This window comes from Pleurodeles waltl, chromosome 7 (assembly GCF_031143425.1).
Source record: "Pleurodeles waltl isolate 20211129_DDA chromosome 7, aPleWal1.hap1.20221129, whole genome shotgun sequence".
Lineage (NCBI taxonomy): Eukaryota > Metazoa > Chordata > Amphibia > Caudata > Salamandridae > Pleurodeles > Pleurodeles waltl.
Window position 1 is genome coordinate 808,817,771 of NC_090446.1, and position 22,663 is coordinate 808,840,433.

Below are 22,663 nucleotides of genomic sequence, written 5' to 3' on the forward strand. Positions count from 1 at the left end.
TTTATCCATTCTGGATTCTCAAAAATAACATTATGTTCGAAGTTATAGTTCCATTTTCACACATTGTGAACGCACCTTTGTTTCTGCGCTTTTTTGTTTGTCATTTGTGATTAGAAGCCCAGTCTGTCTCAAAAATCTACTCTGACGAAACTGTTTGTTTATGTGCATTGGTTTTTGAAAGTTGAAGCTGTGTCCTGGGATGTACTTATGTATGCCTTTTCAGGACCCTGAGCCAGTACTTAATTTGTAAAATACTAATGGGGCATTCTTACAAGGCCCTAGCGCTATTGGAGAGTTACTTTTTGTGACTCGTTTGTGACGCTGTGCTCTGCGCCATATTTACAACGTGGTGCTAAACCACTTTTTGTGGCTTAACGCCACCTTGTACATATGGGCCCTCAACGCAGTTTTCTGCTACAGAGATGGGCGTGAAATGGGTGTTGCTGTGGGCTTACCCATGCAACACCAATTGCTTTCTGACACTGCCCCAGATTTACAATGAAACATACATCTGAGGCAGCGCTAAAAACTAACGCCTTTCAAGGGGTGGCATCAGCATGGTGCAACAAGGAGAAATACTTTTATTTCTCCTTGTTTTTTTCTTTTTCCATGTGTGCTGCATCCTGCAGCACACATAGAAAGAGCAAAAGGCTACTTAAGAATTTTTATGTGCAGGAAGGTGTCCCTTCCTGAACATAAACAATCATTAAATAATGACTATTTGCTTCTTCCATGGGTGTGCAGAATGCAGCACACATAGTACTAGCAAATCACCATTGTTGATTGTTTATGTGCAGGAAGGGAAACCTGCAATGCAGCAACCCTTGCACTATGGTGCAAGGGTGCCTGTGTTGGTGCTACACAACTAAATTTAGCGCAGCGCTAGGGAAAAGACAAGGATGCACCGTATTTTTGTAAATACGGCACATCCCTGCGTTTCTGAAGTGAGGCAGTGCTGCCAATTTTGGCACCGCGCTGCAACGCTTTCTTATAAATATGCCCCCGAGGGTCAGGGCTCAAGATATGTCTCAGGAGGCTCCTGCATCTAGCACCACCGGTGGCCGCTGCCAGACTGCCAAATACCAGTACCATTGACACTTACCATTAAAGTCCTACAAATGGGACAGTGTGGACTATACTAGGTGACCCAAAGTTGTAAGAACAGTCTGCGTACCCTGGTATTGTCCTGTTTTTTAATTGTACTTTGAATTGTTAAACAATGTGGTCACAGTGCTGTTTTTAGAAATAAACTGACACCGCCACCATGTGGTGGACTGTCATAAATATGCCAAACTCCGGCAAACACCAGCACAAATTGAGCACAGCTCTGAGCACTGTTGATGTCACTTTGAATATAATTTTATAGTAGATGGTACACACGTCTACTTTGTACAGATGAATACAGCACAACTCCACTTCTGCAGACATTGTTACTCGTTCTCTGTCTGATTTACAAAGGGTTGTAACTGTCCTAGACTGTCTTAAGCCGGAAAGACTGGCTATATCTACAAAGCATTTTGTTTTTCCAGACAGTCTTAGCACTGTCAGGTTTGATTCACAAATGGTTTCCCTAGCTGACATTCTTTAAGCTGGATTTCCTTTTTATGATAGTTTTAAATTTGTCATAACTGTGATGGAAAATCAGCGTTTAGCATATCAGGTGTTATCCGAAATCATGTCTCAGGGTATCTAACGATTGGAACGATCATTCGTCTTTCAGGCCATTTGACAGTAATGAACACGTTGGACAGCCTACCAGCTGTAATACCAAGGTTAGAACAGTGTTAGTCCTCTGTATAAAAGGCCCTGTCATGACTTAGAAGAACACATTTCCAGACTTTACAAATGCATAATAATATTACAGGGATTCGTTTGAGACAGAGCCGGGTGAATAATTCATATTTAAATACCTCTAAAATTCCCTGCACATGCTGAGCAGGAAAAGCTGGTGATACTCTTGCCCAGAAATCTGGATGGAAGTGCAGAGATGTGCAGGATCTGCCTGATGACGTGCCCCCGACTATTGTATATATTCACTGAACTAATTTAGCACTCCACTGGGAGTACGTGTGTTTTCTACTATCACCCCAAGTACTGCTTTCCTTCTTAAGCCCCCAAAGCACCCCATGTTGCTCTCCACCAAGCTCATTTGCTTTCCTGCTAAGTTTTTTTACTCATTTTCTCTTGCATTACGTCTTTTTTTAAGTGTTTTTTTATTTATTTATATCCCCATTTGCTCCTTTCCTCCATGTTTTGTGTTATTCTTGCTTCTCTGCCGCAATTACTTCCCACACCGTCACATTCCACTGTTGCTTTTCCGAACCACTCCCCATCACACCTTGTATTCCATTCTTTGATCCGACAACCACAATGAGCTGCTAGACTGCTACTTTTTTAAAATGCCCTTTCATACAAATGTAACTTTTTTTTTTAATTTACCTTTCAGAGGTTGGCTTCTGTCGTTTTGGAAAAGTACATAAGGCAAGCATTGGCAAAGTTAATATGTCTCACCTATGCAATATCCATTGGCTTTGTCAGTGGTTTTTTAGGCATGCTGGGCAGAAACTTTAAAAACATTGAAAAACCAAATAGTAGAGCTATATAGCTCATCAATGTTTTGTTTGCCCTGGTATATGGCTGCTTGTCTGTGCAGCATGATTGAAATAAAAAATAAAAAAAAGTGCTTTAAACTGGCCAGCATTGACCACGTAACAGCACTTTTTTTTTTTTAGAAAACAGTGCTTTCCATTCCAGCCGGTTTTACTACACCATTAACACCAAGGCCATGGCATCATGCTGAAGAAGGGATGAAGAGGCCATGGTGCTGACCAGAGGAGGAGTCCTTTAGGCCAATGCTCTGGCTTCTGTTCAGTGAAGTGATGCCAGATCTGAGGCTGCTGCAGTTATTGGGGGCAAGGAGGTGAGTGAGTGAACAGCAGTGCCCTCTGCACCTGTTGCATGTCATCTACGTGGGTGCAGGGGTGTCGGAAAGCAGTCAAGAAGCCAAATGGAGGAGTGGACGGGAAGAGCAAGAAGGAAGCGGCACAACGGCGACATCTGCTGAAGTCATAACTGGGGAATCAGGTTTGAGTCTGGTGGCTGCTCAACATCTTGTGTTCCTGTGCAAACCACTTGGTCCTGTGGAAATCACTTATAATTAAATAAAACATAAAAATGTTTCAATTAATGTGGACTTGTATTATGCAACTGGCTCTCCTAGGTAAATCAGTTAAAAAAATGAAATTAATGTGAACTTGCATTGTAACTGTGTAGAAGCGAGTTTTATATTATGTGGAATCCATCTTGTCTTGTTCACACTCATGTGAAGTGCTTCGGTATCTGTGGGTCTTGGTCATACTATAGAAACATGATGCGGAAAGTGACGCCTGGGATGCGCTGACGAATTAGAAGGCAGCAAAGAAGGGTGATAATAATGCCAAAAAATGGTATCTAGGCTCTACCTAAAGAACTGGTAACCACATCATGCGTCACTATGCTGGGATGCTGAAGTATAACGACACATATACATGCATAGCGGCAAAAACATGCACACATATACATCATTGCACTTTTTTCTCTTTTTTTTTACCAATACTGAGAAGCATCAGCAAACAACATCGGCAAAGCCAATAAGTCTGCATTGGCAGCCAAAAGACAAGACCTTTTAGCTTTAGTAATGTTTGTTTAGGTGGTGGTCTTCCGGGTTCTTCCTAGCTCTTGTGGGACTAAGGATACTGAATCATAAGTGTTGTGAGGGGTGAAGCATGATTGGGACAAGTGCAGTCGACCCCCTGCCTTGCTTCCAGGGGTTCCTCTATGGTCATTTGGTGACATTCCCACTAGCGTTTCTATATCATATTATGATGATGTTAAAACATGCCGGAAGGCATTAGAACATAGTAGAACACATACTGATAATCTATCACTGCATTGGGTTAGTTGCCTGTTAATGGAGTTCTCAGAAGTGTATGTGTACATTTCAACTTGCATATGCAAATCGCTGAATACTGAAACCTGCTCATTGGTGTTTGCATCAGGAAGGAATTCACTGGTTGCACTGGAGGTCTTCTCTGTTTATGGAGGAATACTAGAGCAATTACATTCATTAACAAATGCTCATTGGAGAATCGAGTACAGCAAATATGTGTCCAGCACAGCTAGGGTTAAGCTGTAATGGGAAACGGAATAAATGAGAAATAACCATTTAGGAGAAGGTCCTTTAGGTCTAGGGGAATGTTTTCTTCAAGGCAGCGGGAGACCAAGCTGCTATTAAATTGCCTTTTGAAGCTGCCTAAATAAAATCCTTTCTCCTTTGAGAATTTGTTTATCAAAATACAGCACCTACTTTATTTGAGTTCTTTCCATTGACAAATAGATGATGGTTTGTGGGAACTCGCTGTTCAGCTGCACAAAACGCTACAATAAAATCTTCCTTACCATGGATGGCAGGTTTTTGGATCCTGTTAACGTACTGTCAGCATTTCATCAGCATGTGAGGGACGAAATATGAGGTCATAAATTCTAAGTTTCACCATAAATTGAAAGGTAGCTCTTCAACACAGCAGTAACTGGGATTGTAGGATTAAATCAGCCCGCCAACTCCTGCCAGATGCCTCGTCATCCTTCTGGAAACTGACCACTGGCTTTCAACACTCCCATGAAACACTACAGCGAATTAAAAAATCAATGAACGCTGACTGCTTACAAATTGTGTCACATGTATCAAAACTATCTGTCTGAGTAGTAGTCGTCTGCTCTGCCCACTGTGAAGAAAGAACAGTGGCCATGGAATAAAAAAACAATTAAACACATTACGATTTCATAACACGGAGGAGACATTTTTCTGCAACTTCCAGACATGCTGAACCTGTTCAATGATCCGTGAGTTATTTCTTTTGCCCCCTGCTTCTCTTTAATATTGTGGATTAGTTAACAGTATTTCAATTAATGAGGATTATAGCGATGATCTAAAATACCAAGATTTGCTTTTCAGAGATGTTATGTCTAATTGCTAGAAGGACATTTTCTCTCACAGTGACTATAAATTGGTAATATTTTAGGTATCAGGAAAGCTAACAATCTTCCTATTCAGGTACGAGCCATTAAAGTGTAACAGCTTACATTTTAAAAATAATTGTAGTGTAATTTACAAAAGTGAGAACGTAAGTGTCCTAGGATAACAGTATATTGCAATAAAGCGAACTGCACAGCAGTGAGTGATACAAATATAAATCGTACTAGAACAGTGGAAGCAAGAGCCAAACACCCAATAGAGTCCTCGCCAAATGCAATACTCATAACCAACTGCTCACTAAGAGCTCATACACTTGCCTTGATCTGGCATTCTCAAAATCGCCTCAAGGCACTAGGTCACCCCCCCACCCCAGATCGGGGTGTCGATTCAGATTAGGGTGTTGTGTATAGGGAACTTTGTAATTTCTTTTATTTGCTGGTTTTCGCAGGAACACAGGAATACCACAGTTTATGAGAATCTTTCACTATTCAGGGTGTTACTTCAAAATGATCAGGGCTGCTAGCTGTATGTAAAATTGAATAATTTCCAAGAGATGTTTGAATAGCAAGGAGAAGGAAGGCTTCACTTTGGATATTTGTGGTTGTTGCAGAAAGGCTCCATGCAGACATACCATACAGTTCTTTCGCATCTGTCAGAAAGCCATCTGTACATTATCTGTTTGAACGCAAACACAGCAGCTTCTTTCCAGACTTTATCTATAAGTGATTTTATGTGGATTTATGCATTTTATAAGCTAGACAGTATGGAGGCATGCATAGTGACCACAGAGAATGTCTCTCCGAATGATCTCAGTAGTGACCTGGCACGCCCTGCATTGAAATCTAGGCGAGACTAGTTCACAGACAGATATTCTAGAAGTGAGAACCATAAGTGTCAGGAGCAGAATGCAGATCAGCGCAATCGGTGGAATTTGAGACCTTGTCAATTAATCAAAAGACATACAATGCAGGAGTTTCTGCATGAGTCGAATGATTTTGTGGCACTGCCATATTGTTGCTTCAGCTTGGACTACATTTGCAGAGGATGCAACTCACCAATAATAACTCCCTTGGAAGACATTAATGTTGCCTACACGGGTCTTTCCTGGGGTGGCCCTACTTGGTCTGATGATTACTTAATCTGCTTGTGAGCCACGTATCATACGTGGTCTCCAGTTTAACCCCTGCTCATTACATTATGATCTCTCTCGCGTAGCGGTTGTAGGCCCTTGTTAAGTAAGTTGTTGATTTTGTCCCCGCTACTGCTTGCAGGGAAAGGATGTCCTACACACTACTCTTGGTACGCCAGATATGTTCTTATATTCTGAGGTTCTAACTCCCTGTCCCAGGTTGGGACATGACCTGTAGGCATATTCTTTTGCATAAATATGCTAGTCTTTTGTTTTGTTTTATTTCTGGCTTTACACAATCGTCCTCTTCACCAATTTAAGTATATATTCTATTCCAGAATACCTGCAAAACAATGCAAACAATTACAGAAGAAAAGTAGTCCATAGTGTCTTTTTTATATCAGAGAGTAGCATTCCTCTAGTAGAAGGAGTCCAAACGTTGTGCGTTGTCAAATACCCTTAGGCCTCAAATAATACTAATAATTATGATAATATTTGAAAACCTTGATAATAAAAATTGTAATACACATTTTTTCTCAACAATAATATGATACACATAGTAATATTGGTATTATTTTTATTATTATCCATACTGTTATTATTCGTAATAACAAAAATATTTATAGATCATAATAACGTTGATAAAATAGACATCAATTAAGCATGTTTATCAATAAAGAACGATGGCTGTTATTAATATTAGTAACGATTCTTTGCAAACATAAAAGTAACTAAAATACGACAATATGCAAGTCTTTTTTTCTTTAGATTACATGAACAACACTAATTTCGGATTGAAGAAGTTTTAATCAAGACGTGTGGTTTAAATTGCTTTTAAACAATCAGAAATACTGTAGTGGACGGCGACACTGAACCGTGAGGGTGGATGAATCATTCGAAGCCGCCAGCGGGACACTGACGTGCCGTCAAACACGTCCTGTGCCCCAACAATGGAAAAACACACAGAACGAGGCGCTTCAAATTTTACACCAACCAGGAAACTGCTCATCGTGGTTATCCAAATTTAGAGTCACAACGATCAATTATATGAAGTCATATAAGTATTAAAACAGAGATCCCCAAAACACGGCTTTATGTTAGAAATTCAACACGTACTTTTCCTTAAATTATAAAGTGAAACCACACGAGAGAGGGGTACTCGGTGGGCGGGCGCAGGTTTCCTCCTGTAATTAAGGGTTCCGTCTGTGGCCAATGAGCGCCGGCTTTGACACGCTGGCCGGTGGTGGTCATGTGGAGAGGGAAATGAAAACCGAGGGCACGGTAATAGGGGTTGTCCACCAGCTGAGTTTGTGGGAAAGCCACTTTGGCATTGCATGGACAATTTCCGAAAACCCCAGCTGGAAATGAAAGGTGACGTTCTTCGAAGTTCTTGGCCTTGTGGAGATTGTATGTGAAACCCCGCACAAGCAGTTTTATGAACGCGAAAAAACAGGAAATTGAAAAGCTCTTTGAATTCAGCTTTGGAATGGCAGAAATGCTGTATGTCAGCATATCGTGCACATAAATATTGTGTAATATACATAATAATGTTAGAAATATTATTTACTAAAATATTGTTACATTACATGTAGATTTTTTATTATTAACTTTTTATGGACACAATATGTATGGCAAACAACATTCCGTCAACAGTGTTCTGGCATCACGTGGAACAGTTGCATAGCATAATGCATGCCAGGATAGCTTATACAGAAATCCTGCTGATCATAAATATTGTGTTCTAAATATTACTTACAAAACTATCCTGTTTGATGTAGATTACTTACACCAATGGGGTGATATTTTTGTAGATGATATTTAGGACAGAATATTTATCTCTGAGGACCATATTCTGGTACCACACTGGCAGAATCTCACGCTGTTTTCTTATTCTTGAAATATACAGGGAGTGCAGAATTATTAGGCAAATGAGTATTTTGACCACATCATCCTCTTTATGCATGTTGTCTTACTCCAAGCTGTATAGGCTCGAAAGCCTACTACCAATTAAGCATATTAGGTGATGTGCATCTCTGTAATGAGAAGGGGTGTGGTCTAATAACATCAACACCCTATATCAGGTGTGCATAATTATTAGGCAACTTCCTTTCCTTTGGCAAAATGGGTCAAAAGAAGGACTTGACAGGCTCAGAAAAGTCAAAAATAGTGAGATATCTTGCAGAGGGATGCAGCACTCTTAAAATTGCAAAGCTTCTGAAGCGTGATCATCGAACAATCAAGCGTTTCATTCAAAATAGTCAACAGGGTCGCAAGAAGCGTGTGGAAAAACCAAGGCGCAAAATAACTGCCCATGAACTGAGAAAAGTCAAGCGTGCAGCTGCCACGATGCCACTTGCCACAAGTTTGGCCATATTTCAGAGCTGCAGCATCACTGGAGTGCCCAAAAGCACAAGGTGTGCAATACTCAGAGACATGGCCAAGGTAAGAAAGGCTGAAAGACGACCACCACTGAACAAGACACACAAGCTGAAACGTCAAGACTGGGCCAAGAAATATCTCAAGACTGATTTTTCTAAGGTTTTATGGACTGATGAAATGAGAGTGAGTCTTGATGGGCCAGATGGATGGGCCCGTGGCTGGATTGGTAAAGGGCAGAGAGCTCCAGTCCGACTCAGACGCCAACAAGGTGGAGGTGGAGTACTGGTTTGGGCTGGTATCATCAAAGATGAGCTTGTGGGGCCTTTTCGGGTTGAGGATGGAGTCAAGCTCAACTCCCAGTCCTACTGCCAGTTCCTGGAAGACACCTTCTTCAAGCAGTGGTACAGGAAGAAGTCTGCATCCTTCAAGAAAAACATGATTTTCATGCAGGACAATGCTCCATCACACGGGTCCAAGTACTCCACAGCGTGGCTGGCAAGAAAGGGTATAAAAGAAGGAAATCTAATGACATGGCCTCCTTGTTCACCTGATCTGAACCCCATTGAGAACCTGTGGTCCATCATCAAATGTGAGATTTACAAGGAGGGAAAACAGTACACCTCTCTGAACAGTGTCTGGGAGGCTGTGGTTGCTGCTGCACGCAATGTTGATGGTGAACAGATCAAAACACTGACAGAATCCATGGATGGCAGGCTTTTGAGTGTCCTTGCAAAGAAAGGTGGCTATATTGGTCACTGATTAGTTTTTGTTTTGTTTTTGAATGTCAGAAATGTATATTTGTGAATGTTGAGATGTTATATTGGTTTCACTGGTAATAATAAATAATTGAAATGGGTATATATTTGTTTTTTGTTAAGTTGCCTAATAATTATGCACACCTGATATAGGGTGTTGATGTCATTAGACCACACCCCTTCTCATTACAGAGATGCACATCACCTAATATGCTTAATTGGTAGTAGGCTTTCGAGCCTATACAGCTTGGAGTAAGACAACATGCATAAAGAGGATGATGTGGTCAAAATACTAATTTGCCTAATATTTCTGCACTCCCTGTAGTGGTTAATTAGATTATACTGCCGAAGATCCAGCTACCCAAATTTGAACGGATTGTTTCATTAGCACATGATGTATTTCAGAGAGTACTAAAAACATGGCTGCCTCCTTCGCCATTTTGAACATTATGCCATGTCATGGATCTTGTGCCTCAACACCAGTCTGGGACTACAAGGTTATGTTTGAAAGCTTCTGTTCTACCTTTACTCTTCTGTCTCTCCATCATGCAGCATCACATTCATAACAACAATCAATCAATCAATCAATCAAAAAATTTGTATAGCGCGCTACTCACCCGGAGGGTCTCAAGGCGCTGGGGGGGAGGGGGGACCGCTACTGCTCAAACAGCCAGGTCTTGAGTTGCTTCCTGAAGGAGAGGTGGTCGTGGGTCAGACGGAGGTGGATGGGGAGGGAGTTCCAAGTCTTGGCTGCCAGGTAGGAGAAGGATCTTCCTCCCATGGTGGCTTTTCTAATGCGTGGCACGGCGGCGAGGGCGTGGCTGGTCGATCGTAGCTGGCGGGTGGGAGTGTAGAAGGTCAGGCGGTTGTTGAGGTACCAGGGGCCCAGGTCGTGGAGGGCCTTGTGTGCGTGGGTGAGGAGGCGGAACGTGATTCTCCTGCTGACGGGGAGCCAGTGCAAGTCTCTCAGGTGTCCGGAGATGTGGCTGTGTCGGGGGATGTCAAGGATGAGGCGTGCGGAGGCGTTCTGGATGCGTTGGAGTCTTTTCTGTAGTTTGACCGTGGTTCCGGTGTAGAGGGTGTTACCGTAGTCCAGTCGGCTGGTGACGAGTGCCTGGGTGACCGTCTTCCTGGTTTCGGTGGGGATCCATCGGAAGATCTTTCGGAGCATGCGTAAGATGTTGAAGCATGATGAAGAGACGGCGTTGACTTGTCTGGTCATCGAGAGGGAGGAGTCCAGGATGAAGCCCAGGTTGCGTGCGTGGTCCGTTGGTTTGGGTGCGCTGCCCAGGGCAGGGGGCCACCAGGAGTCGTCCCAGGCAGATGGTGATGATCCAAGGATGAGGACTTACGTCTTGTCTGAGTTTAGTTTCAGGCGGCTGTTCATCATCCACTCGGCTACGTCTTTCATCCCTTCGTGCAGGTTGGTTCTGGCGGTGGCTGGGTCGTTGGTGAGGGAGAGGATCAGCTGAGTGTCGTCGGCGTAGGAGATGATGTTGAGGTTGTGATGGCGTGCGATGGCTGCGAGGGGGCTCATGTAGACGTTGAAGAGGGTGGGGCTGAGTGAAGATCCTTGTGGTACGCCGCAGATGACTTCGGTGGCCTGGGATCTGAACGGGGGGAGGCGGACTCTCTGGGTTCTTCCGGTGAGGAACGAGATGATCCACTCTAGAGCCTTCTCTTGAATTCCGATGTTGCTGAGGCGCTGCACTAGGGTGCGGTGGCAGACCGTGTCGAACGCTGCGGAGAGGTCCAGGAGGATGAGGGCCGCTGTTTCCCCATTGTCGAGCAGGGCTCGGATGTCGTCAGTGGCTGCGATGAGGGCGGTCTCGGTGCTGTGGTTGGCTCGGAAGCCGGACTGTGAGTGGTCGAGGGATCCATTAGTCTCGAGGAAGGCGGCCAGCTGTCTGTTGACGGTCTTCTCGATGACTTTGGCAGGAAACGGGAGGAGCGAGATGGGGCGGTAGTTCTTGAGGTCGGTGGGGTCTGCTGATGGTTTCTTCAGGAGGGCGCTGAGTTCAGGCATGCTTCCAGCTCTCCGGGTAGGTGGCGGTGTTGAAGGAGCAATTGATGATGTCCCGGAGATGGGGTGCGATGACGGAGTCGGCCTTGTTGAAGACGTGGTGGGGGCATGGGTCGGTTGGTGATCCGGAATGGATAGTGTTCATCGAATGGATGGTGTCTTCGGTGCTGACCGGGGTCCAGACGCGAAGGGTGGTGTTGGGGGGCGTCTGTTTGGTGGTTGGGTGCGTGGTCTGTGCGCCGAAGCTGTTGTGTATGTCGGCGATCTTGCGGTGAAAGAACGAGGCGAGTGAGTCGCAGAGGTCTTGTGAGGGGGTGATGTCGTTGTTTCCGGCGCTGGGGTTGGAGAGCTCTTTGACGATGCTGAAGAGTTCCTTGCTGTTGTGTGCGTTGTTGTCTAGTCGTTCTTTGAATGCTGTCTTCTTGGTGGTGTGGATCAGCTGGTGGTGTTTACGGGACGCGTACTTGAGGGCGGTCATGTTGTCTGTAGTCGGGTTTTTTCGCCAGGCTCCCTCGAGGGTGCGGCAGTTCTTCTTGGAGTTCTTGAGGTCGTTGTAGAACCAGGAGGCTTTCTTGCTGTTGGGCCTGATGGGATGGGTTTTCAGAGGTGCGAGGTTGTCAGCGCAGTTGGTGATCCACTCTGTAAGGTTGTTGGCTGCTTGGTTGGGGTCCGCTGAGCTGGCGGGAGGGTTCTGGCTCAGTGATGTGGAGAGCTGGTCGGCGGTGATCTTGTTCCAGCTCCTGCGTGGAGCCTGTTGTGGGTGGTGGTGAGTCGTGGTTTTTCTGAAGCTGAAGTGGACGCAGCTGTGGTCTGTCCAGTGGGGTCCGGTGGAGTGGCTGAAGGAGATGTACTTGCTGGAGGAGAAGACTGGGTCAAGCGTGTGTCCGGCGTAGTGGGTGGGGGTGTTCACCAGTTGCTTGAGTCCGAGGTTGGCGAGGTTGTCCAGCAGGGTGGTGGTGTTGTTGTCGTTGTTGTTCTCCAGGTGGAAGTTGAGGTCCCCTAGGAGGATGTAGTCGGCGGAGGAGAGGGCGTGAGGGCTGATGAAGTCTGCGATGTCTTCGCTGAATTGTGTGCGGGGTCCTGGGGGTCTATAGATGAGGGTGCCTCTGAGTGTGGTCTTGGGGTCGGTGTGAATCTGGAAGTGGAGATGTTCGGCAGCTGTGAGGGTGTCGTCGGAGTTGGTCGTGATGCGGATGGTGTTCTTGTGGACAATGGCGATGCCTCCTCCTGTCTGGTTGATGCGGTCCCTCCGGGTGATCTTGTATCCATCCGAGATGGCGATGGCGATGTCGGGCGCTGAGGAGGCGTTCATCCAGGTTTCTCTGAGGAAGGCGACGTCTGGAGATGTGGTGTCGAGCAGGTTCCAGAGTTCCACGGCGTGTCTGTGGATGGAGCGAGTGTTAAGCAGGATGCACTTCAGGTGGTTGCTGTTGGTGCTTGGTTTGGCGGGCGCGGTGCGGGTCTGGATGCAGGAGAACTTGCAGGATTGGCAGGTGAAGGGTCCGTGGGTGCGTCTTGGGGCGGCACGGCAGCACCCGTGGATCCGGCCGGTGTTGAGTGCGATGAGGGTGGCGGCTTCGTAGGTCCGGCGTGTAGGCTCGCAGCGGTGGGGGCCAGGGGGTCTGGCGCTGGGCGCGGTCCAGGCGCGGACGGGCGCAGACGGGCTTGCCTTTGGCGCGCCTTTGGCGCGCCAGCGGCACGCCCGCTGCGCGCGGCCTCCATATGAGGGGAAGAGGGAGGGAGGAGCAGCTGGGAGGTGGGAGCGGGGCGGCCAATGGGGAGCAAGGGGGCGGAGCTACCGGAGTGTAGCGGCGGGAAACGAACGGGCGGCGATGGGGTGACGCGACGAGGCTGGAAGAGAGAAGAACACGGTAAGGGCAAACAAGGTAAAAACAATACAATACAGTGGAACAATACCAGGGGCACAGGCACTCGGGGTACAGAAGAAAGAGCGGACACAGACACTCGGGCACAACGAAGAGGGTGCTGGCGCTACGTCACTGGAGGCGGGAAGGCAGTCAGGGCACAGGAGCACAGGGCACAGGAGCGAGAGCGGTCACGCTGGAGGCTGTGAGGCGGTGAGGGGAGCGACCTGCCTGAGAACCAGGGTCAGAGGTCGCCAACAGACTGGGAGTACTTTGCAGAACAGCTGCCAAACACACAAACCCTGACTGAGAAGCAGAAACAACTAGCATCACACACCTGCGTCTATAACCTTCAGACATATCTTGACTACACCACATCTCCTCTTTGCATTAACTTAACAGCTTCAAATTTCGAGAACCTCTTTGTACCGAACAGAGCTCACTGAGACTTCCCATGTAGGACAGACTCATTTATGCACTCTGCCAACCATACATACCAGTGCTGGTGTGCAGCAATCAGGCAAGATCAGACAGCATCACAGGTATACACCAGTGACAAAAATGCACTACAAAGACTACAAATGATAGAACAGGTTGTGCATTTCAGTTACAAAGATGACAATTCCCGAAAATAGCACATGGTGTCATTGATGCGTGACAGAATTTGTTCACATCTGGATGGTGAAGAACAATTTTCTTTCACTGAAATCTAAAAACCAACATTCTATAATCAAACAAAGTCAAATATATAATCACTGATAAGTGCATGGTTGGTAAGTCTTACCAGTTCCATCAGATTCTTTTTTAAAAGGGTATAGGCATCCGTAAATGCACAGCAAAACAAAATAATGCCCATAGATTTACTAGCCACAGTCAAGTGATTTTGTAGTAAAGTGTCTGCTTTCACAGTAGAGCGGTAGATTTTTATACATCAAAACATTTTGAGAATAATCCAGGAGGTACAAGGTATTTTTCCCTGCTTGGATGACAGATTGGTATTGCACCCTCCTGTTGTCCTTTCCAGCCTGTGTCCAATAAGCTCTTCACAATTTGAGATTCAACCAGCTCGATCGCATAGCCATTTTCACCTATAACTCCAATTTAAACTTGCAAATGGCCTAATATACTAGAGCAATGTGTTCACAAAAGGTGGCTTTCCATTCATAAACCTATTAACTTATGCATCATATTTTCCCGGGTTGGGGTAATACCGGACAAAAAAGCTGTAAGATAGAAGCTGCAGGCATTCCACATTGGGAAAGACGTGAAAAGTTTGAGAATAACGTAATCCAGAAAATTTGTGGCTATCCAGAAAATCTTTCCCTATGAAAATCCAGTCTGTGATTTACTTTTTCCAAATGTAAGAGTGGAGACATTTCGAGAAGTGTATAGGCTTGGCACAAACGCAAATTGGGATGAATGCAGGAGAAGTGGTTTTGTCACGGGGAAAAATGTTAATTCCCAATGGAGGGAAAACATTCATACCTGTTCCTACTCCACTACATCTGTCTATTCTATATGAAATTCATTGTTTTTATTCATGGATGTCTGTCCTGGCTGTTCTTGTCTTCATTCAACTGCTTTCTTAAAATATATAATTTAAAACCACATTGGCTTTTTTAACTCCATTTAACTGGTTTACTGCAATATGTACCAAATTAAAATGTGTGCATATGTGATCAAAATATTATCTGCCGCTATATATATATATACATATATATATATATATATACATATATATATATAGATACATATATATATATATATATATGTATCTATATATATATATATATATATATATATATTTATCGCCAATAGGTAGTGCTAGTTAGGACTTTTTATTTCATAAACAGAGCGTTTTTTGTTTTGTTTTGCCAATAAATTTTGCGCTGCTTTTTGAATCTTCAGAAAATATTCAGAACTTACACTTTGGTCAGTTCAGCTGCTGTTTTGAAAGTTTCAGGGTGATCAGTCAAGCAGTGGCCGAGAAAACGTGGGGCCCCAAGACGCTTCCCCACCCCCATTTTAAGTCAATGGGATTTTTCAAATTTTTTAACACAACTGCGGCCACAGTAGGTGCTGGGGTCCCATAATAAAAGAGAGAGAGAGAGAGAGAGAGAGAGAGAGAGATATATATATATATATATATATATATATATATATATATATTTCTGGACTAATGGTCAAATTCTTGTGCTGTCACTCAGTAGGCTGAAGGTTCAAATCCAATTTGGCTTGGCAGTGTGTTTGTTTATTTAGTAGTGTTTTGACTCTTAAACCTTCCTAGTGATGGAACATCCACATTTCTTTCCAATCACATGCATGGGTTGACTATCAGAGATATGTCTGGAAGCATTAAAGTAAGAAGTCACCTATGGCCTAAACTTTAAGGTCAAAGACTCTCACACTGAATATTGAGGGTGCTACTCCAGGTGTGTCCATGGTCATTTTCCTTCTTTAATTTCTTTCAAAGTCCAAATGTTTAAGGTTCATACTGAAAGGTGATGTCACTCTTTTTAATTGATAAGTACATTTTTTTCAAGTTCTGCATAAATTTCCCATTCTAAGTATATCATTCATCAAAACCTAAAACATCTCTCTCTTTCTCTCTCTCTCTCATTTTCTCTCTTTCAATCTCTTTCTCCCACTCACACATTCATTCAAACCCTTACACACCCACCCACAGACCCACTCAGACACTCACACACCAACTGACACACTAACTCAGACACTCACTCACCCACTCACATACCCACTGAAACCTTCATGCACCCACTCACAGACCCACAAAGACACTGACACACCCACTCACAGACCCACTAAGACACTGATGCACCCACTCTCACACCCAGAAAGACAATCTCACAGCCACTCTTACACCCAGAGACACCCTCTCACATCTATTCTCGCACCCAGAGACATAGGCTGCGGCCAACTCCCGCCACACACTGCCAAAGGCCGTGTGTAGCGCAGGGTTGGGTGGTTATAGGGGGTTGGGTGCAGGGCCTGGCAGTGCAGGGCGCGGCAGTGCTTGGATTAGCGCATAGTAATGAAAATTACTTTACATTTAAAAAAAACATAGAAATTCACTGAAAAAAACAACTGTTACAGGGACATTATAGTTAGAAAATAGAATTTTTTAAAAAAGAGAAATTCACTGAAAATAAACAAAGGTTACAGGGATGTTATAGTTAGGCTCACATTTCCATCAGATAAAACCAGTGAAATTCAGCAGCTATCAGCTAACTATAACATGAGCCCCCGTAATGCACTGCTTATAACCTCACATGTTACATCACTCATGACATGGTCAGTAACATCACTGATCAGTGCATTACTGGGGCTCATGTTATAGTTAGCTGAGGTAACTATAGCTGCTGAATTTCACTGGTTTTATATGCGGTAAATGTGAGCCTAACTATAACGTCCCTGTAACCTTTGGTTTTTTTGTGAATATCTATATAATATGTTTGTGTGTGAGAGAGAGAGAAAATGTCCAAAGAGATGATTAAGAAAGGCTTTCCATACAATATTTGAAAACCTGTGAATGATTTCTGATTTATTCTGTTAACTGAGCTGTCGTAGATGCATCCATCTCTTCTTGGAGCTTCCATTCAGAGCACTGAACTAGACACTGACTACTGACTTATACTTTTCTCACTCTGCTACCTAAACGTAATAGGCGGATGATCCACTTCTATCCTCACAAAACAACTGCCAGATAATAGAGACTCCAGCTGTCTGTCAAGGACTGTTTTGATCATCTTGTGAGGGAAGCAGTGTCCCAGTGACTATTTACAGGCCTGAGCCTTCCTGTGTCTATCTATATTAAATAAACAAAGTTAAGGTGTGGGAATTTTGGTTCTCATAGGTCATTGCTTCTAGATAGATTATTATAGTTTCAAAGCTCAATCTTATCTTGCATTCCTTAATTCCTTCCTCCAAATGCTCCGAGATAAGGTGGTTTGGGTATACAGTTACAATGACAACATCCTTCCCTTACTCACTGTGACAAAATTGTCTGGCATCCCCACCCGTCTCTCTCTATCAGTGTGCGTAGTGGGGAGTATGAGCTACTGAAAAAGTCCCCCTGATATTTTCTCATAAGCCCCACCCCATGTGCTGAGCTCTACCCGTCCCCCAAGACCATAAAGTTTTGAAGGGGGGCCCGACTTGAAAATATTTTGGGTAGAGCAAAATCGTTTCAAAACCTCTTGTCTAAAATATGTTAAATCTCATGTTAATTAAAAAAATAACAGGTTTGAGAAAGCATTGTCATGAAGAAAGATTGATTTCGTAGTGTAGTTTCTCTGCGTCATCTTTATTGTGCCACCCAGCTTTGCGAATACATTTTATTTCCCAATAACCTTCCAAGCAGGTGACCTTCAGGTAATTTTTTAACATGCCTGTAAGCCGGTGGAATTGAATAAAGTCTTTGGTCATCTTTTTAATCTCAGTAAATGGAGGATAATTCTCTCTGCTGAGTGAGCAGTGCCACACTATGGGAAATTGTTAAGTCTATTGTGTACCAAGGTCTATACTGCAGGTCGTTACCATGGTGATCATACTGGAATCAAATGGATTGAACTGTAAATGGTTATAATATTTTTTGAAAGTGGGTGAGTCCCTTGGTAGTAGGAGGAGGAAGGATGTTTAGAACAGTGTGCATAATCTTAATGATAAGAGCTGCTCCATGAATAGAAAATGTTGTTGCAGACTGAACAGTAGGTTAAATTTCCCTTATGGGCAGTAGCACAGTTACAATAAAGAATCACTGATGTGCTGTAATCTCTTTGTTAATATGACAAACAAAGAACAAATTACTATCTGCAGAGGGGTGATATTTTGTCTAGAAAGAAAACTGAATACAAGTACCATGGTTATCACTTTACAAAATTCATCAATAGCTTTCCCTCTCACAAACAGACCTCGGGATGAAAATGGTTGATGATTGTGGGTCAGTGATGACTGTGTCTCAAGAGAATTCCTCTGAATAATCATACCAAGTGATAAAGCGCACTCAGAGTAAGCCAATATACACACACAGCACAGCTTTACCTTCAATACGGTTGCAATGTGTGTTGGCTAAGTAGCTGGGAAGCTTCTTGTGTCAAGTTTATGTGAAGACATTGTTGAAAATAATGGAAAAGGAGCAAAAGAAAGAGACTCCCAACTCTTGTAAGGCACACCACCATCCTACAACCCCTCTTTTTGAACATACACAACTTTCTACAGAAAAAGAACATTTAATCAGGAAAATTGTACTTTTATTAAAACATTGAGCAGTATAATTTCTGCGATATGTTTGATAGAAATGTCAATTGCATGACATACTCTCTGGTTACTAAGCAAATATAAACTTGCATTATCCGAACATAATCAAAAGTGCACACATGAACGGTAACTCTGAATTCAGGTTTCGTGGTAGCACTTCCACATTCTTCATAACTGTTCCCTTAACTTTGCTTTTGATAATGTGATTTGCTGTCTAGGTTGTCTGGTCTCTGGTCTTCTAACTGCAGAAGGTATACATTATATTATGGAACATCTAGCCAAGAAATAATGTCCAGTTCAGTAACTACACTTCAAGTTACCATATACGAATTCAGTAGTACAAGTACAATAAATCATGGCTGATGCACTGAACATTGTTTTTTAAATGGGACAAAAATGAACCAAATTACTACCTGCATAGAGGTGACATCGTGCTTAGGAGCCCGTTCACGGTTTAAGGAAGCACCCACTACAAGCACTGTGGTTATAGGATTCATAGATTCATAGTTCGGTCAACCACTCACGAGCAGATCTAAGGATGATATTTTCATAACTTTCACTTTTTCATAGGTTTTCCCTTGACCCTGGTTTTGATTAAAACAATTGCAGACTCGATTTTCTAGTCTGCTAACTGGAGCACGTATCCATCATCTTAGAGAACATATGGGCAAGAAATGATGCCCAAAGCGGTAAATGCACCCGGAGCTGCCATGTATATTTTTGACAGTCTGTTGTAGAAGAAGTAAATTTAATGACGAACCATAGTAAAACTTTGGTTGTACCTGGTGGGCAACTGTTGACTAATGCTAAGCATTCTGATCCTTCTACTTCTGAATTTCAAACTTTTAGAAGACAAACAAACTGAACATTGGTGTAGTAAACACTAAATACGCCAGGGTGTGCTTCCTACCATGATATTATTAAACATAGCATGTTATGCCCTCTCATCCAATGGTCTTGCGTTTTCTCTCACTCTTTCTCAATGCATCACAACTTTGTGCCTTGCACAAATGTAGAATATGATGACTGGTGAACCAGTGGATGTCCACCAGGCATGCTCGTGCCCGTGCAAACAGCACCCACAGACCTAAAAACAAAAGTGGTCGGTACTGGGTGGTCTTGAAATCATTACAAAATATTAAGTGGAATAAATGCAGCCTTAACTTTCAAATTTCTAAATGTACACCAGTACAAAGAAATTGGGCAGTTTCTGACAGTACTAAAATAGTGAGTTTTAGTTTGAGTACGAGAAGAGAAAAAATAATAGAACAAAAGTGCAGTATGTTCCAAATAGAGAATGAAATTCTCATGATGAAACACAGCTACTTGCAAATACAATGAGGTGAGATAAGTTCAGAAGTGGCCCTTTATCTGAAATGGATCGCACGGAACATACTGCAGAAAGCATTGATTGTGACAGATGTCTTTGTTTCTCGTTGTCTGTGAAAGAGTAATTGTCCTGAAAGCAAGCAGAGAGGACACTTTTTCTGGTTGCTTGTCTCTCCTTCTAACTTGTCCTGTGCCGCCAACCGACAGAAAAACACAGTCACTGTGATAGACCGGGCTAAGTCACTCAGGCCCTCATTCTGACCCTGGCGGTCTTTGACCGCCAGGGCGGAGGACCGCGGGAGCACCGCCGACAAGCCGGCGGTGCTTCAATGGGGATTCCGACCGCGGCGGTAAAGCCGCGGTCGGACCGGCACCACTGGCGGGGTCCCGCCAGTGTACCGCGGCCCCATTGAATCCTCCGCGGCGGCGCAGCTTGCTGCACCGCCGCGGGGATTCTGACCCCCCCTACCGCCATCCAGATCCCGGCGGTCGGACTGCCGAGATCCGGATGGCGGTAGGGGGGGGTCGCGGGGCCCCTGGGGGCCCCTGCAGTGCCCATGCCACTGGCATGGGCATTGCAGGGGCCCCCGTAAGAGGGCCCCTAAATGTATTTCACTGTCTGCTGCGCAGACAGTGAAATACGCGACGGGTGCAACTGCACCCGTCGCACAGCTTCCACTCCGCCGGCTCGATTCCGAGCCGGCTTCATCGTGGAAGCCTCTTTCCCGCTGGGCTGGCTGGCGGTCTGAAGGAGACCGCCCGCCAGCCCAGCGGGAAAGTCAGAATTACCGCCGCGGTCTTTCGACCGCGGAACGGTAACGTGACGGCGGGACTTTGGCGGGCGGCCTCCGCCGCCCGCCAAGGTCAGAATGAGGGCCTCAGTCTCGTCTAGTTGTTGAGGTTGTGAGACGTTCTCTGTGCAATCAACAGCTAAGACGTGACGTATGGTGATGCTTGATGTTAGAATGTAGGAATGTGATTGGCTTATTCTGTTCAAACGCCCTTGCTCTATCAGTTACCTGTTTTTGTTTGAGTACCGAACCTGCATTCTCTACGTTGTCAAATTGTTAATTTAATTATAATGCTTCCAAGTTAATGGAGACTATTCAAAGACGTGCATTCTTGAATGGCCAGCCATGAACTTAAGGGCCTGGGCCAGATTTTGTTTTGCTTTTGGAAGATCGAAGGTTCTATGAAAAAAATAACTATTGAATTCTTTCTTCTTGAAGTCATCTTGTGATAGGATTTCTCCATTGTATCGCATACCTTTGACTTTTGCTCAGTTTTATCACTTGATTTCTATCTGCTTCATGCAACACTGGAAGGCAATTTTGCACAGACCCTTCCCTGTGAAGACTGTTACATGAAACAGAAATTACAAATCATAAACTTAAACAACAGCGGGATCCGAGTCTCACAATTCAGCTGACCTTAACAGGCCCCTCAAGCTTCACCACAAGGATTATGTATTCACCAGAATCCCCGAGCAGATTAACAGCCTTGTAATTCACAGCTACATGTGATTCCATGAATAAATAATTCTCACATATTTTGAAGTTAAGCGGAGACTCCTGCTCTCCCACCCTGGGCCCCCTACTGCTCTGCAGTAATGATGTTGGTTAGATCTGTTTTAAATTACCTATTATTTCCCCAATGCTGAGTATTACATTTCACTGCTTTCTAAGCACTGTAAAAGATTGTCTGCCTGATTAGTGTATGCTTATTGCTTGTTTTCTGGTTGGCTTTAAAATATTTGGACAATGTGGCGCGCGGCAATAGCACTCACTGGTGTGTGCAGACTGGGAGTAAGGGTTAGGTTCCATCAGTTTAAGGGTATTTATTCACACCCATGGCTCCTTGAGCTCCATCAGACTCCTCCATGTAGATCCGCCTCTCGTGTTGCTGTGCCAGCCCCTGAGCAGCGATTCAGCAGCCGACCCTTTAGCACCTCTAGTGGGGCAGGAGGGGTGTAACTCTTTACACATTAAACTATTTTTATAGGATTTCAACAACTCCCATAGTTATTTTAGGCTTTTTTGCTGATTGAGGATACAGGCATTTTAAATTAGATTGCACAGCTCCTTTACTAATAATCCCAACAACTGAAATGGAATGGGTGTCACAGAAGTATACAGAGAGATTGTAAGTAATTATTACTTTAAAAGTACTCCGCCCCACAATCATTCCTAAAAAATCTAATTTTAAGTGTTTTGTACAGATCTAGGTATTGATTGTTTTAATTGTGTTTATTGTTTTTGTAAAACACTAAGGGGCTGATTTAAGAAAAGTGGCGCTGCACCCACTTTCCTTGCGCCCCCCCTATCGCCACCATGTGTGCGCCGTATTTAAAACATGGCGCACCTTGGCGCTGGGTAGGAGGCAATAGCGTTATTATTTTTGACGCAATTGATGTACTTTCGCAGGAGTAGCACCAGAATTTTGGCGCTACTCCTGTAGAGTACATAAGGGCCCATTGTATTCAATAGCAGGCATTAAAAGTGCCGAAAAATGGTGCAAGGAAATTTCTTAGATTTCCTTGTGCCTTTTTCTTGGCCCCCCCGATGGTGGAACACCCCCTTTGCATACATTATGCCTGGCGCAGGCATAATGTAGTGCAAAGGTAACAAAGTGGAGCAATGCGTGCATTGCAACACTTTGGAAATATGGCGCTGCGTTTTTGGCCACATAACTCCACATTAGCGTCATACAAATGACGTTAATGCGTTGTTAGGATGGTGCTAGGGTCTCTTAAATCAGCCCCTAAGGACGCTTCATACCACTTTCGAGGTGCAGTGGTCATAGGGGTAGGATAGAGGTTTAATTAGATGGCCTAATGGTAGTAACAAAGGCAATAGACCTGTGGAGCTTGGGTTGAAAGCTGGAATTCAGGCCAAA

General features: G+C 44.1%; 1 protein-coding gene across 1 annotated transcript in view; it reads left to right on the forward strand.

Annotated features, from left to right (window-relative positions):
* Positions 1-22,663, forward strand: part of SLIT3 (slit guidance ligand 3) — an 892,819-nt gene that overhangs the window by 155,366 nt on the left and 714,790 nt on the right. The window lies entirely within an intron of this gene.